Source organism: Sciurus carolinensis, chromosome 19 (genome assembly GCF_902686445.1).
Source record: "Sciurus carolinensis chromosome 19, mSciCar1.2, whole genome shotgun sequence".
Lineage (NCBI taxonomy): Eukaryota > Metazoa > Chordata > Mammalia > Rodentia > Sciuridae > Sciurus > Sciurus carolinensis.
Genome location: NC_062231.1, coordinates 8766963 through 8785511, shown reverse-complemented (window position 1 = coordinate 8785511; position 18549 = coordinate 8766963). Strand labels below are relative to the sequence as shown.

Sequence of the window (18549 nt, the reverse complement as noted above, 5' to 3'; positions counted from 1 at the left end):
AATAGGAAAGAAAGATTCAAATTTTCACTGTTAGCAAATAATAAGATCCTATACATACAAGAACCAAATGCTCCACAAGAAGACTTCCAAAATTGATAAGCAAACTCAAGAAAGAATCAAGCCACAAAACCAACATAAGAAAATCAATACCCTTTTATGACATCAATAATGAATCCACTGAAATAGAATTTTTTTAAAAAAAAATTCACAATATCCTTCAACAATAAAACTAAAAACTTTAAAAATAAATCCAACCACAGAGGTGAAAGAGCTCTACAGTCAAACTTCTGTAACACTGAAGACAGATGACACTGGACAATGGAATGAACTCTAGTGTTCTTGGATAGGCAGAATTAATATTGATAATATGGCCACATTACCACACTTCTGGTAAGAAGTGATATACAGATTCAAAGTGATTGTCCATCACAACACCAGGTGCCGGGGTCCAGCCCTAATAGCAGTTGGGGGTTGTAGGTGGATGGGAGGCATCTGCAATGAAGAAACAGCACACAGAGACACCACGTGTTCTGAGGCTGAATCTGAATTTTTATTGTTCACAGAATCTTTTTGTATGTTTTTTCTTTGGTATTGATTACATCATTTCATGGTTAATACAAGGAAATGTTAAGTAAAAAATCTTCAAGAGTAAAATTAATGATCTTATTCAAGAAACATGTTCTTACTGTATGATAGCTTAAAATAAAAAAAAAAAAAACAGTTCCCAGCAAGGTACAGAGCACCATGATCCATTTAGTTATAATTTCCCTGAAAGACTACGTCATTAAGTTTCTATAGAAGTTACTCTTTCCAAGAACTCTGTTAGTTATTAACAGTGGAAAGTTTTTGTTGTTACTAACACAGAAGAGAGGAATCAGCTAATAGTTAATATTTATTCTATTTCATGTACTCAATGGCAGAGTAAAACTCTATTTTGATCCTTAAAGAACTAATCATAGGAAGAATACAAATTGTACTTATGATTAAACTATTTATTTTTTATTAAGTGGGAAAAATATTCTTAAACTTAGTCGTAAACCCTAAGAAAGCAATGAAGACCAAACACCACATCAAAACTCAGAGGAATACATTCTCATATACCTATATATAACTTTTAGAGAATTTGTATACTAAAGAAATCAAGACTCCTTATAAATTTGAGAAAATCATAATTGCTTATTTACAATTTCATATAAGTATTAATATTAAACTTTATTTTACATTATTTTGTGTCCCAGCACCATGAAATCTCTGCAGTATTCTCTATAATCTGAATCTAAGGATATAATTTTTTTCTAAGGATATATTATTAGTATTAAAAGCAACTGCACATGGTGACATGCCACACCTATGCCCCCCCCCCAAGAGGGAAGATGATCTTTCAACAGAACCATGTCAAGTGTTGGATCCTCTACTCCAACAGAACCGTGTCAAGTGTTGGAGTGGTAGGAAAAAGATGTGGCATTCAAGTATCAGTATATTGGTCCCTAATCCTCACAGTTACAGATGGAGTCATTTTTCTATTAAAAATCAGAGAAACTAAGACAAAGAGAGATTGGACTCACCTGCCCCAAATCACATACCAAGTCCACAGTAGAACAAGGATGTTTGCCTATACTTCTGCATCTCTCCAAAGAGCTCTCAGGGATTCCACAAAAAAAGCAGACTCCACAAAGTTGGGTGGACAGAAACCAACCCCTCTGTCTCAACTCACTCCAGAAGCCTCCCAGGGAATGAGTGTACCTGTGGAAGAGGTTTCAAGGTGGGACCTTGGTGATAACTTAACCATGCTATGTGTTATGGGGAGCAACTTAAGAGACAGATCACCACTGAGAAGTCCAAATTTGAGAGTCTTTATTAAGCCGGCCAGCTGACTGTCTCATACAATGCCCCAAAAAATGGCTATTGGGAGAACAGCACCGACCACAGGGTTGTAGGGGTTCTAATACCAAAAATTACATTAATCATAAGTGTCTGTTGCTATGATTCAAAATTACACATTAACCTCATGAGATCATCAACAGAGGGAGAAGTGGGTCAAAATGACCCTTACCTAGGTACAAACTAAAGAATGGTTACTAACATCCACACAATCACTGTTCACATGGTGCATTGTTTAGGAGCAATAGGAATCAAAAGAGAGCAATTCTTTACTACATAGGAGTTGCCATTGTGTATTATTAAACATGTCACACCAAGTAACTATTGATGGGCACAGAGGTGGGGTGTTCCCATGGGAGAAGCTTATTTCCTACATAACATGGAGTCTCAGAGCAAAATGGAGTCTGTTCAGTCATTTCCCTTAGAGTCTGGCCTATAACATTCTCATGGAGTCAGATTTCTCAGCCCATCACACTATGCAAAGGAGCAGGGCAAAACCCAGGACACCAAAGGCAGAGGTGGGACTGAGCCAGCATTGAGCTGCATGTGGGGAGTAAAATTTTCCACAGTGAATGAAGCCCTTGGCCTTCTCCTCCCCAGATGCATCTTGCATATTCACACATATGCTGGCATGCTTGTTCAACTTCTTGCACTCTCCTCCTATGTAACATTTTCCTCTAACAGGGCTTTGGAGGTCTCTTGCTTTGGACTGGTTGTAAATTTCTTCTGCAGTTTTCAAAATACCCCAACCCCAACCATGTGGCATTTTAGCCACTAGAGGTTACAGTTTTCATTTTATTTATTTTCATTTGTTCAAGTTTCCAATTCTCTCTAGAAGTAACTAATTCTTCATGTTATCTTACCTGTATTAACCCTTCACATATTGATAATGGTGGTCATAAAGAACTATCTTCTGATTCCAACACCTAGAGAAATATGGGGTCTGCTTGAAAGGATTTTACTTTTTTTTTTGACTCCAGGTCACAGGACTTCATTTTGACATTAAAGCTTTACAAAATTTCATATAAAGTATACAGGAAACCAAGTCTAATTTTACATGGTTTCTCTGAGCATATGCATCCCTCCCCCATCTCCATTAGTAAGGATGAATGCTGATAATTCAGGTTTCTTAGCGTGAACTTGCACCTTGGGCTCTGGCTCAGCTCTAACGATGCTCAATCTGCCTCTGATCCCATAAACATGTGATTTCCAGCTCTGCCTCTACTTTTTTATTTTTCATTTCATTCAAAATTGATTTTAATATCTCATTCAGAGCTTGAAATCTGAAGTTTGCAGTTTGGAAATGATGGCATACAGAATCAACAATACCCAGACACCAGGTGCTCCATATGGGAACAAGATAGGGAATAGGGGCCCATCACACACTGTAGGGAGAGGACACTCAGAGTCACTGGCAAACGATGGAAGGTGCCAGGAATTCCTCATCTCAAAGTAGAGACATAGTAAATTGTGAAAAATTTCTGAACTAACTTGATCTTACGATCAGAGTAACTGGATCTGTCGAATGATGAGGACATGATTCCAATCAAGATCCCTCTCCAGATGTGTCCAGGGAACTTAGAGAAAAGTTTGGTTGCCATTATCCACCAGGGAATAAAGTAAAACTAAGAGACAGGTGACATTCTTCATTGCAGAAGCCATTGTTCTGTGTTCTCCAGTGAGATCTTGTCACCTTCCTGCAGACATTAAAATTACAGGCCTGCAGAGACAGGACTTAAAGACATCCTTTCCATAAAACTTACAACTGTCTGTGCTCTTCTCAGCTGCACGAAGTCCTCCCTTTCTCAGTCATCTGGTGAGTGTCTTTGTGTCCACAGATGCAAAATTAGTTTGTGTGTGGGTCCTAGATAGGCTGTAGGAGGAGGGAATTTGAGCCTACTAGTGGGATTTCCAATAGCTGCAGAAGAGACAAAAGCTCCAACAGTCCTATTTGGGCCAGAGGATTGTGATTTCTATGATGCAATGAGGATATATTCTTCTAAGGTTTGCTTCTTTAATTAAGATCCTGCTAGTCAATTTTTTCATAGGGAATAACAATTAATTTTAGTTTTCATTTTTCTAAATTCAATCACTTCTTGTCAGATAGCTTACATATGTCATCCAGAGATTTTAAGTTTTATATATTGGTATAAATGATATCAGTGAAGACACAAGTTTTAATTTAACACTCTTATGACTTATGATTTTGCTTCTCATTTTCGTAAACCAAATAGAATTATATTGATATAAGCAACTACTATAGTTTGAGTCATTATAAGTTTTGAAATATTAAAAAATGAAATGACATTCTATGTAAAGAACCATATTTATAGAGGGGAATCTCACATTTCTATAAATTATGTACTTGTATTTTCTCATAAATTCTTTGGATCCAATTTAATTTCACCTATTAAAAATGCCTTGCTTCACGGGGCGATCCAAGATGGCGGCCTAGAGGGAGACTGTACCCCCAGTCGCTCCAGAACCCAGGAGTTAAGAAGGGGAGGCATTGAGAGACTCGGACTGAAGTGGAGCCACGGGTGAGTCTGCCCACTGGGTAAAGCTCGGCCGGGTGGCAGGCCCAGATAGAGGTGGCTTATCGGAGCCGGGCAGGGCAGCTAGAGTCATCCACAGGCAGTCCTGCGCACTCCGGCGGTGGGCCCCGCCCACACAGCCAGCTTCTCCAGGTTCTCCGAACGGAACTGGCCCGCTAGTGAGAGCCTGTCTGAACAGAGCAGGCTCCGAGTCCCGGAGCCCCTGCAGTGCAGTGTACTCCTGCAAAGAACCAGCAGAGAGCCTCGATCTGCAATCAGCCTCAGGGATAAGGGCAGGGTAGCTGGAGACCTCTTCAGGCGGCTCTGCCCACTCCGGCTGCGGGCTCTCTTCACGGGGCGATCCAAGATGGCGGCCTAGAGGGAGACTGCACCCCCGGTCGCTCCACAACCCAGGAGTTAAGAAGGGGAGGCATTGAGAGACTCGGACTGAAGTGGAGCCACGGGTGAGTCTGCCCACTGGGTAAAGCTCAGCCCGGGTGGCAGGCCCAGATAGAGGTGGCTTAGCAGAGCCGGGCAGGGCAGCTTGAGTCTTCCCAAGGTAGTCTTCCACACTCCGGCAGTGGGCTCTTCCCACACGGCCAGCTGCACGGTGCAGGCCCACAGTGAGAGCATTTCCGCACAGAGCCAGTTCCAAAACGTGGAACCAGTAGGGGGCTAGGGGCAGTATTCTTCGAATGAGCTGCTTTATCAGATTCCTCCAAGACATCAGGCTACTGAAGGCTGGGAGGTGATACACTGGAAATCTACTGGGACACTATAAGCCAATAGTGGAAAACTGCAATATCTCAGGGTCCCACTGACAACTGACCATTATGAGAAAACAAGGGAAGAAAATGTCCCAAACAAACCTAGATACTACATCAATAAAACCCAATGACAGCACAGCAGAAGAAATGTCAGAAAGGGAGTTCAGAATGTACGTAATTAAAACGATCAGGGAAGCTAATGAGGAGATGAAAGAGCAAATGCAGGCATTGAAGGAGGAGATGAAAGAGCAAATGCAGGCATTAAATGATCGCACCAATCAACAGTTAAAAGACCAAATACGGGAAGCAAGAGATCATTTCAATAAAGAGTTAGAGATACTGAAAAAAAACCAAACTGAAATCCTTGAAATGAAGGAAACAATAAACCAAGTTAAAAACTCCATAGAAAGCATAACCAATAGGATAGAACACCTGGAAGACAGAACCTCAGACATTGAAGACAAAATATTTAACCTTGAAAACAAAGTTGAACAAACAGAGAAGATGGTAAGAAATCATGAACAGAATCTCCAAGAACTATGGGATATCATGAAAAGGCCAAATTTGAGAATTATTGGGATTGAGGAAGGCTTAGAGAAACAAACCAAAGGAATGAACAATCTATTCAATGAAATAATAACAGAAAATTTCCCAAATCTGAAGAACGAAATGGAAAACCAAGTACAAGAGGCTTATAGAACTCCAAACATACAAAATTACAACAGACCCACACCAAGGCACATTATTATGAAAATACCTAACATACAAAATAAAGACAGAATTTTAAAGGCCGCGAGAGAAAAGAATCAAATTACATTCAGAGGGAAACCAATAAGAATATCAGCAGATTTTTCAATCCAGACCCTAAAAGCTAGAAGGGCCTGGAACAACATATACCAAGCCCTGAAAGAAAATGGATGCCAACCAAGAATCTTATACCCAGCAAAACTTACCTTCAAATTTGACGATGAAATAAGATCCTTCCATGATAAACAAAAGCTAAAGGAATTTACAAAAAGAAAGCCAGCATTACAGAACATTCTCAGCAAAATATTCCATGAGGAAGAGATGAAAAACAACGATGCAAATCAGCAACAGGAGGCGCTAGCCTAAAGGAATAGCCAAATAAAGGAGAAACCGAATCATGTCAAAAACAAATATGAGTCAATTGACTGGGAATACAAATCATATCACAATAATAACCCTGAATGTTAATGGCCTGAATTCATCAATCAAAAGACACAGACTGGCAGATTGGATTAAAAAGAAAAATCCAACAATATGCTGCCTGCAAGAGACTCATCTCATAGAAAGAGACACCCATAGACTAAAGGTGAAAGGATGGGGACAAACATACCATGCACACGGACACAGCAAAAAAGCTGGAGTATCCATCCTCATCTCAGATAATGTGGACTTCAAACCAAAACTAGTCAGAAGGGATAAAGAAGGACATTACATGCTGCTTAAGGGAAGCATAAATCAGCAAGACATAACAATCATAAATATCTATGCCCCGAACATTGGCTCATCCACGTACGTCAAACAAATCCTTCTCAATTACAGAAATCAAATAGACCACAACACAATAATACTAGGCGATTTTAACACACCTCTCTCACCACTGGATAGATCGTCCAAACAAAAATTGAATAAAGAAACTATAGATCTCAACAACACAATCAGCAATTTAGACTTAACGGACATATATAGAATATACCATCCAACAAAGAATGAATACACTTTCTTCTCAGCAGCACATGGATCCTTCTCTAAAATAGACCATATTTTATGCCACAAAGCTACTGTTAGTAAATACAAGAAGATAGAGATACTACCTTGTACTCTATCAGATCATAATGGATTGAAATTAGAAATAAATGACAGAATAAAAAACAGAAACTTCTCCAATACCTGGAGACTAAATAATACACTATTATATGATGAATGGATAACAGAAGACATCAGGAGGGAAATAAAAAAATTCTTAGAAGTAAACGAGAACAAAGACACATCATATCAAAATCTCTGGGACACTATGAAAGCAGTACTTAGAGGAAGATTTATTTCATGGGGCGCATTCAAAAAAAGAAGTAGAAATCAACAAATAAACGAGTTAACACTACAGCTCAAAGCACTAGAAAAAGAAGAGCAGACCAATACCAAAAGTAGTAGAAGACAGGAAATAGTTAAAATCAGAGCCGAAATCAACGAAATCGAAACAAAAGAAACAATTGGAAAAATTAATAAAATAAATAGTTGGTTCTTTGAAAAAATAAATAAAATTGATAAACCCTTAGCCACACTAACAAAGAGAAAGAGGGAGAAAACTCAAATTACTAAAATTCGGAATGAACAAGGAAACATCACAACAGACAAGACTGAAATATAAAACATAATTAGAAGCTATTTCGAAAATCTACACTCCAACAAAACAGAAAACCTTGAAGACATCAACAAATTTCTAGAGACATATGAACTACCTAAACTGAACAAGGAGGACATACACAACTTAAATAAACCAATTTCAAGCAATGAAATAGAAGAGGTCATCAAAAGCCTACCAACAAAGAAAAGTCCAGGACCAGATGGGTTCTCAGCCGAGTTCTACAAAACCTTTAAAGAAGAGCTCATTCCAATACTCCTCAAACTATTCCATGAAATAGAAGAGGAGGGAACCCTACCAAACTCGTTCTATGAAGCCAATATCACCCTGATACCTAAACCAGACAGAGACACATCAAGGAAAGAAAATTTCAGACCAATATCCTTAATGAACATCGATGCAAAAATTCTCAACAAAATTTTAGCAAATCGCATACAAATATATATTAAAAACATAGTGCACCACGATCAAGTGGGTTTTATCCCAGGGATGCAAGGTTGGTTCAACATTCGGAAATCAATAAATGTCATTCACCATATCAACAGACTTAAAGTTAAGAATCACATGATTATTTCAATAGATGCAGAAAAAGCATTTGATAAAATACAGCATCCCTTCATGCTCAAAACACTAGAAAAAATTGGGGTAATGGGAACATTCCTAAACATTATAAAGGCCATCTACCTAAGCCCATGGCTAATATCATTCTAAATGGTGAAAAACTGAAAGCGTTCCCCCTAAAAACTGGAACAAGGCAGGGATGCCCTCTTTCACCGCTTCTATTCAACATCGTCCTTGAGACTCTAGCCAGAGCAATCAGACAAACCAAAGAAATTAAAGGGATACGAATAGGAAAAGAAGAACTCAAACTATCCCTGTTCGCTGATGACATGATTATATATTTAGAGGAACCTGGAAATTCCACCAGAAAACTTTTAGGACTCATAAGTGAATTCAGTAAAGTAGCAGGTTACAAGATCAATGCTCATAAATCCAATGCATTTTTATACATAAGTGATGAATCTTCAGAAAGAGAAATTAGGAAAACTACCCCATTCACAATAGCATCGAAAAAAATAAAATACTTGGGAATCAATCTCACAAAAGAGGTGAAAGACCTCTACAATGAGAACTACAGAACACTAAAGAAAGAAATTCAAGAAAACCTTAGAAGATGGAAAGATCTCCCATGTTCCTGGATAGGCAGAATTAATATCGTCAAAATGGCTATACTACCTAAAGTTCTATACAGATTCAATGCAATTCCAATTAAAATCCCAATGATGTACCTCGCAGAAATAGAGCAAGCAATTATGAAATTCATCTGGAAGAATAAAAAACCTAGAATAGCTAAAGCAATCCTCAGTAGCAAGAGCGAAGCAGGGGGTATTGCAATACCAGATCTTCAACTCTACTACAAAGCAATAGTAACAAAAACGGCATGGTATTGGTACCAAAATAGACAGGTAGATCAATGGTACAGAATAGAGGACATGGACACAAACCCAAATAAATACAATTTTCTCATACTAGACAAAGGTTCCAACAATATGCAATGGAGAAAAGATAGCCTCTTCAACAAATGGTGCTGGGAAAACTGGAAAACTATATGCAATAGAATGAAACTAAACCCCTATCTCTCACCCTACACAAAACTCAACTCAAAATGGATCAAGGACCTCGGAATCAGACCAGAGACCCTGCATCTTATAGAAGAAAAAGTAGGTCCAAATCTTCAACTTGTTGGCTCAGGATCAGATTTCCTTAACAGGACTCCCATAGCACAAGAAATAAAAGCAAGAATAAACAACTGGGATAGATTCAAACTAAAAAGCTTTCTCTCAGCAAAGGAAACTATCAGAAATGTGAAGAGAGAGCCTACAGAGTGGGAGAATATCTTTGCCAACCATACCTCAGATAGAGCGCTAATTTCCAGAATCTATAAAGAACTCAAAAAACTCTACACGAAGAATACAAATAATCCAATCAACAAATGGGCTAAGGAAATGAACAGACACTTCACAGAAGAAGATGTACAAGTAATCACCAGATATATGAAAAAATGTTCAACATCCCTAGTAATAAGGGAAATGCAAATCAAAACTACCCTAAGATTTCATCTCACCCCAATTAGAATGGCGATTATCAAGAATACAAGCAACAATAGGTGTTGGCGAGGATGTGGTGAAAAAGGAACACTCATACATTGCTGGTGGGGTTGCAAATTAGTGCAACCACTCTGGAAAGCAGTGTGGAGATTCCTCAGAAAGCTTGGAATGGAAACACCATTTGACCCAGCTATCCCACTCCTTGGCCTATACCCAAAGGACTTAAAATCAGCATACTACAGAGATACAGCCACATCAATGTTCATTGCTGCTCAATTCACCATAGCCAGATTGTGGAACCAACCTAGATGCCCTTCAGTTGATGAATGGATAAAGAAACTGTGGCATATTTATACAATGGAATATTACTCCGCAATGAAGAATGATAAAATTATGGCATTTGTAGGCAAATGGTCGAAATTGGAGAATATCATGCTAAGTGAGATAAGCCAATCTCAAAAAACTAAAGGACGAATGATCTCGCTGATAAGCGGATGAGGACATATAATGGGGGGTGGGACGGGCTAGCATTAGGTTTAGGGTTAGGTTTAGAGTTAGGCTAAGGAGAGCAGTAAGAATGAAGGAAAGAAGGACTGTGTAGAGGGAAAAGAGGGGTGGGAGGGGTGGGAGGGGTGGGGGGGAGGGGAAAAATATAATAAACATCATTACCCTATGTAAACGTAAAAAAAATAAATAAATAAATAAAAAAAAAAGGTGACTAGGAATGGCTTGGAGACAGTGAGGATTGTTTACTGGAAAATGGAATGACTGTTGGGAATCCTCCTTATAATTACTGATGTTTATGTCCTACTACTGTGTTTATTAGAGTAAGGCCAGATTCTGGAAAATTATTTCTCCAAATATTGTTTCTTGACACACCCATTAGAATATATAAAAAACATTTCACTCTTCAAATCCTGAGAAAATTTCCAACTATCAACAGTAAAGGGAATGAGTCAAAGATAAGGAAATACATTGGACTTTAAGGGGTTGGTCAAAATAAATAATCCTGTTGAATTTCTTTGACAAATCTGAAGTGAGGGGTGTACATCATATCAAGAAAGAATGAGGTTAAACATAGAAAAATATAATTAAAATTTCCTGTCTATATCAACAATTTCCCAATATATTCCAAGGAAGGACATTCAATACTGATAGTGAATCAGGAATTCTGAAGGGAAGCTCACTCACCAAGAAAGACCAAATTTCTGTAGTTCTCCAACATCACATCTCTGTATAATTTCTGCTGAGCCAGGTTCAGGTATTCCCATTCCTCATGAGAGAAATCAATGGCCACATCCATGAATGTCAATGGTTCCTGAAATAAGAATAAATGTCTAAATGACATTTTGACCTCATGATCATTCACAGAGGTTTTAACTTAACCTAATGAGAGTGAAGAGAACTGGTTCTGACAAAGATGATTCAATAAAATACTTTTTTATAATGCTTGCTTATCTAAAGTATTATATAACTCTGAGGAAAGAGGAAAACATAAGTTCAAAAAAAGTGTATAGCCTACACTTTTGTGAAATAAAATGAAAAATTAAAGTAAAAGAATATATCTGCACATTTTGTATATTCCTCAGATGAGAAAGTTATATTGAGTTAGATGATTGCTTCCCAAATTGTAATGAGCACAAACATAGATTGCATGTGTTCATAATGCATAGATGGAGTCACTAGTCCTGGGACAGGATCTGGGTTTCTGAGTATGTAGCAAGCTCTCTATTGATGACAGTAGCAGTGGTCCAAGAATAACAATGAGGTAGTACACTAAAGAAGAGTTCATTCATGAATCTGAATTTAAATATTTTAAGCAGTTTATGCATTGTGCTACAATAGCAAATAGCAACAAGAATGCTTTTTGAATATTTCAAATATATACCTATCACTCCAACAGTTTTTTATATCTTAATGCATACAACCTAAATAATCCTTTGACAGTGATAACATGTTTCTTCTTTTTTATAATCTTTGAGGACATGTTGTCAAACATCCAATTAATTCTGTTCCTGGGTTTTTTTGCAAGTCTACCTGGCCTACAATTTAGAAAAAGGAATATAAATGTCAAAATAAAGTCTGAAATTAAAAGAATTTTCAAAGCAGTTATTGACAGTTATTATAACTGAGTAATGCAAACATATTAAAAAGGCAATAAAATCAAACTGATTAAATTTTACATTTTTGTACATATGTGAAAAGAGCAAGATTTTATGCACTAAACCAAGACAACCTTTCATGTAAATCAAAGTAAAAATATCCAATTGTTTAAAATTGTAATTCAACTTGGAATTGATGCTTTTCTTAAATGATACTACTGAGATATAATATTGAAGAACAGAATAAAAAGAGTTAAATTTTCTGAGTCTTTTATTTTCTTTGATATTTTTCACCTATCAGCTATGAACTATATTTTCAAAATTTAATGTACTGAGAAATAGGCTTTTTTAAACTGTTTCTTTTACTGAAAATGTAAGGAGATTAGAATGTGTATGCCTTTGAACTTGAGGTGAAATAAAATGAAAACATACAGAGCTATGGTTTCCTTCAAGCCTCTAGTTACAAAGCCAATGTGGAGTAAACAAACATGAGAGTTTTTGTCACAAGTAAAGCAAGTCACAAGTAAAGAGAAATTCAAAAAAAGAAAACAATTTCTGTATAAAACACGGTGGTTTACATATAATATTTAAAAAATTTCTAAGGAGATACTTAATAATAAAGACAAATTTATTATCATTGGGAAGAATCTGGTAGATAGATTTTACATAAAGTGTCAATGCACATAAAAAACAGCATCATGGTATCAATACTAGTGGCCTCCAGGAAGCAAAATGAAATAAAAAGTAGAGCATAATATAATGTTGACTTTCTTATGATAAATGTTGTACTTGAAGGTTGATATGTACATGTTCTCCATGCTATAGAAGTGCTAAAAGGTAGTTGAATAGGCACTTTAATATTCTAAAGAGTGAGTCTCATTATTTCATGGTTTGCTTTAGTACAATAAACATCTTTCTAATATGAACTATGAGAAAGCAATTCTGAATTAATGGAAGGGATGCCAAAAGATTCAAGATTAATGTCATCCATTCTGAGCATGTAAAACTGAGGGAAAGAACACTGAATTGGGCTCAAAGAATTTTTCCTCCATGGGAGATGTAAGGGTCATGTCTACAGACTTTGATGTGAAAATTGAAGAAAGATGGACTCTCAGAACATGGGTTTCCACCTGGAATCTGTTCCTTACTCACTATGTCAACTTTTTCTCCCAGTTCCCTCAGGCTGATTCTCTAGTTTAATATGGTGCACATCATGTTTGTCACAGTAAAGGAAGTGATGGGTTGAACCCAATGACAATGTTGGAAAACTTCCCATTCACACTTGGACAGGGCACCTCCAAGGCAGATGGACAGAGGGAAAAGAGCTGCTGGTACCAAGTGAGGGCTTGACACAGGGTGCTGGAAATTTAGAGGAGCTAGAGGCCCAGGTGGCAGGACATGCCTGGGGAGCAATAAACTCCTATGGTCGTGAGAGTCTGCATGCCCACACAAGGGACAGCAGTCCAAATTTCATCATGCCTGAGCCAGTGGAAGCACAAAGATAAGGACATGCCTAACCTGTCACCCACGTGGAACTGACCCAGTCCCATTAAGCACATTGTGGGTAGTTTGGGAGAGTGGTGGACAGGGTAGCCCAGTTTTGTTCAGCACAGCATGATAGACAGGACTCATCGTGTTTCTGAGGTGAGCTGGTTCATCTCCATCCCTCAAAGTCTTTGGACATGCACAGAGCTGCAGGACAGCTTTCTGGTTGAAATCTGTTGGAAATCTTCCTCTAGTGAGAGTGGGCAGTTGTGGCAGTGTAGGGGAGGAGGCTTCCTTGAGAAAGCACTGAGGAGTGAATGGATGGGGATTTGTAGAGACTTCAGAGCCCATGCCTGGTCTGATAGGAACCATGATTCAATGCTCCAAATTGTGCTAATTCACCAAATGAGGTAGTTCCATCCTGATTCCTCTAGGCAGGGAGGACAAAAATAGGCCTTGCCAAGACTCATGTGGATGAAAAGGGGCCAAGAAAGACAGATTTGGACTCCCTGAATGCAAGGGAGTGTGATTCTCTTCTAATTATTCTCCTTCAAAATTTTATGTTACCATAGGCAATGAATGGAACTCTCTTTTAATGTTCATTTTGTTAATTTTTGAAGTTGGAGCATCCAGATGGAATAAAAAAAAATCGTGGTTTATTTCCTTAGCAATATCTAATGACTCAACAATAGCAAATGCAAGTCTATGGTACTAACACTTTTAAATGTCGAAAAGAAAATGTGTTCAACACTACAGGTCATGAATTCATCACATGAATAAAACTGAAGTGTGCACATTGAGGAGATGCTTCTATTATAAAGGGTTACAAATTAACTATTCCATAAAGGAAATAAAGTAGTTTAAGACATGTTACCAAAATAAATAGTAGGGAAGGAAGTTTGCAAATTTAAAATACATAACATTTTGGAAGGAAAATGCAGCCCCACCCCTGAAACACACCTGAAAACCAGCAGCATCTGCTTTCTTCTCCTTCTCTGAGCTTCTTTCTCAGTAGTGATTACCTACAATTCAAATCTGGCTCTTAAAAATCTGCCTCTACATGCACCAGAACACATGGACCTTCATAGAATTCTTTTGTAGGCTCAAGACTAGTTTTAGCTGGAAGTCATGGAGCTCAGGTGTTTTCTCTACATAATTTTATTGATACAGTTTGATTGAGAAAATATCCACTGTAATGTGAGTAAAAATATTCCAATTCAGTGGGTTTTGCTTATGTTCTTTTGTAGTAGGTATTGAACCCAGGAAAAACTGACTGATTTATGACTGAGCTACATCAATAGCATTCCTCATTTTTTTGGTTTTTATTCTGAGACTGGGTCTCACTAAATTGTGAAGGCTAATGTTAAACTTTTAATTCTCCCGTGTTAATCTCCTGAGTAGCTGGGAATACAGTGTGCATGAGCATGCCTGCCCAAGTTCAATGTTTACGTGTACAGAGAAAACAAATGTGTAGGGTGTTTACATATTCAAAAGCAAAAGCACTTATATTTTTGAGAAAATATATATATAATTTTGTTGCTACCTCCATAGTAATAATTACTTATTAGACAATGAATCTTATGTGAGCAATTCTAGGATTTGCCAAGTACTATGATATATATGATTATTTTAGTCAGTTATTTTGTTGCTGTAACTAAAGACCTGACTGTAAAAATTGTAGAGGAGGAAAAGTTTATTTAAGGGCTGATGGTTTCAGAGGTCTTAGTCTACAGAAGGTGATAAACCAAGAAAAGACCGTGCTCATTGTTAGACCTACTATTCAAGTCCACACATTCTGTCACCTCCATTTCTCAGGGTTTGAGTTGAGCCTGAACATCACAGTGGAAGAGTGTGGCAGAGGAAAACAGCTCACATTGCAATGGGGAAGCAAAAGAGAATCTCCACTCTCCATATAAAAATGCATACCCCCTTTGTGGTTGACAAAGAGTTGTGAGGGGCCTGTCAGTCAGGGGCCCTAGAACACTATGCAGGAGCACCCTGAAGCTGGAATGCAGGGGCTCCTGAGTCACCCCCACAGCAATGGTAAAATGGAAGTCCTGCAGTCTGAGCCCGGTGTCCTTGCGGGCGAGGCATTCTCTCAGCAGTGGCCAGAGTCAGTCCTGGAGCTGCCGGGAGCATGGGAACCTGGTGTTGGATGTTGAATAGGCCTCCTTAGCATATTAAAGTGGCTCTACCCAAAGATGCCATCCCTTTCCTGTGGCAATTCAGGTGCCAGATCTGTATGGATATCCTAATCCAGATCTGTGTGGAAATCCTAATCAAGCCCGTTACCCTTCCTTGTAACCACACGCTCTGTAACCCATGCTTCCAGTAGACTGTCAAAAATGCAAGTTGGTGCTGTCCCTTCTGTTGCCACCGGGTCTCTTCATGGACTCAGTACCATACCCAAAGAAATTCTCTTATCAATATGGAACTATGGGAAATAATTCAGAAACACTATCCAAAGGAATGCAAGCATAGAGTCTCTGGGCAAGGATCGGAAGAAATCGTTGATGATCATCAGCCCATTCATCTGTTAGGTAAACCTGGGGAATTAAGAAGAGAATATGAAGAAGAGATAAGCAAGGTTGAGGCAGAGCCACGAGCTGGTGAGGAAGAAGAAAACAAAGCCAGTGATGAATATATACAGAGATTATTGGCAGAGGAGGAAGAAGAGGAAAAACAACAGGCAGAGAAAAGGCAAAGTGAAGTGGAAGAACAACCAAAAAATGATGAAGAACTGGCAGGAAAACTAAGCATTAATATTAATAATCTGTATGAGGGAAGTACCTTGGCTTTGCCTTTGAATTCCAGAAAATCTGATGCGATAACAAGCAAGTCACAAAAGAAAAATAAGAACAAAGAAACATTGGAAATATTCAGAAGAAATTGACAAGAGTGATATGAAGAGTCCTAAATGGCAAGACAAAGAAAATGAAGAAAACATGCCAACACTTTCTCCTCAAATATGCCTTGAAACTCAAGAACAAGGTGCAAAGTCTTCAGTAGAGTCACCTATGCCATGGTTGTGTGTCTATGACGCAGAACAGTGCCTTGAAGGAAAAGTCAAAACACAATTCAACAGTCATGATCAAGAGTTATGTGTCATAAACTATGAAGGACCTAAAACCAAAGTTCCCTATTCTAAATAATGATAATTAAGCCTTGTGGCAAGACAGAGAATGGTGTACTTCCTCAGATAAAATCCAAGTAATTGGAGGCAACCCAGTTGAGACAGAAAAGGAAGATTCTAGCCAACTGATGAGTAAAGGTATTTCAAAAAGAAAAAGCCAGGAATCTTCAGTTGAAGCAGTCAGGAATCCATGCTTTTCTTTAAAATGGAAGAAAACATTCACATTTTCTTCTTCAGAACAAGTGGAATCAAATGAATTTTACCTAAAAACTGACAGATTTGGAGCATTCACTTTTTGAGAGACATAAACAAGAGGAACAGGACCAGTTATTTGCATTACAACTACAGAAAGAGGTGGATAAAGAACTAATGAAGCCAAACCAGCATAAAGGATCCCCAGATGAGTACCAGTTATGTGCTACATCCTCACCTCCAGATAACTTACTCAGCGGGCAGAAGAATTACAGAGATAGGAACTTCAAAAGCAGACTGATCAGGTTTAGAGCATCCTAAACCACGGAGAGACTCAAGAGATGAAAATTGGCAACCTTCTTTTAAAATTCGATTCAACTGTTCAGTCAATGGCAAAAAGATGTCAAATAGGGGTGGAAGGGTGAGGGGAAGGGAAAAAGGAACAGAATAAATCAAACAACATTACCCTATGTAAATTTATGATTGCACAGATGGTATGCCTTTGCTCCATGTACAGAGAAACGACATGTATCCCATTTGTTTACAATAAAAAAAGAAAAAACACAAACTCAAAAAAAAAGTCAAACTCTACTAGAGAAAGTTGTAATGTATCTAAAAGTACTCATTCTCTACAGCCTAGTAAGTCACAGAAAAGTATTTTTCAAATGTTTCAGAGATACACCAAATAATGTGGGCAAAGAGAGTGTCTTCTAGTAAAACTGGATTGTGAAGCTCTCTTCTGTCATAGAATCTTTATACATTTCACATTAATCTCTGCTTTCTGAGTATACTTATTATCTTTAAAGACTGTGATTACAAAAGAAGAATATAAAAATATGTTTCTGTAAAACTCAGTGATAAGCAAGGGTCCCTATCCATTGTTAATAACTAACACATACTAAGTTTAACAATCCTTTTGTATGTACAAATGCATCCAGGAAGCCCAAGAAGTCTTAAAGTGCCACTCTAAAAAAATAATAATAATAATAACAAGTTTTATGGCCTTAGCTCATTTACTGTCATGAATAATCAAAACCAAGATGATACTATATCAAATAGTTAAGGAATCCTTGTAGGATTTAGAGTCTAGATTTTCTTTTCTACTTTTCCTTATATTTATACAGCACTTGAAATACATCTACCATAACACTTGAGTTCACTAATTAAATTAATTAAATTACTAATTCAATTTTAAACATTATAGTATTTTCTTTGACTTAAAATGGATTAGGATCAATGTTAAATCAGAGTTTTCTAGTAAATTAAAATTCAGTTGACAGAAAGGAAAACCAGATTTTTTATGCATAAAGAAAGAGATAGGATTAGACCAAGTGGGGTGGATTGACAGTTTAGGAGCATTCTGGACCCACTTTCTAATAGTTGATGTTATTTGGAATAATGTTCTCTCTTTCTTTGCTATAAATAACACTGAAAAAATTTTGGTGAAAATATACCTTTTCACACCATAGTATTCACTGTCAAAATCCAAATTAGTTTTCTGAATTTTTAGAAATTCATGCTTCTATTAATCTGCTCTTTCCTGAAAAAAATGAAAATTTGTGAGAGAAGAGTCACATCACAATGTCTTATGTTTTGGAATCTGAAACAACCATGAGTTTATTTCCTTATACTATCACTGTGCTGTTGCTTTTCTTTGTGCTTATGGACAGTGAGAATGTATGTAGGTTTTGCTCTTACCGCTGAAAGTTAAATCAGAAGCAGTGATTTCATTCATGAAACTTTAATAATTAATGCTCTTAATTCTGCTGCTCATTTAAAATTTTAGTTTTTTCTTTCTCAAAAAAAATTTTTTTTGACCTCTGAGTAATGATCATGGTGAAATGAGGTATAGTCAGAAACTAACCAAATTTGTCCAAAATAGAGTAAGATCTGCCTTACCATCAATCCAGTATTTTTCTAAGAGTAATTCACTTAATGTTTTAGCATAGACATTGTTGGAA

At 37.5% G+C, this 18549-nt stretch overlaps 1 pseudogene; it reads left to right on the top strand.

Annotated features, from left to right (window-relative positions):
- LOC124971186 (E3 ubiquitin-protein ligase RNF168-like) overlaps positions 1-17277 on the top strand; it is a 63167-nt pseudogene extending 45890 nt beyond the window's left edge.
- The last annotated feature ends 1272 nt before the right edge of the window (positions 17278-18549 follow it).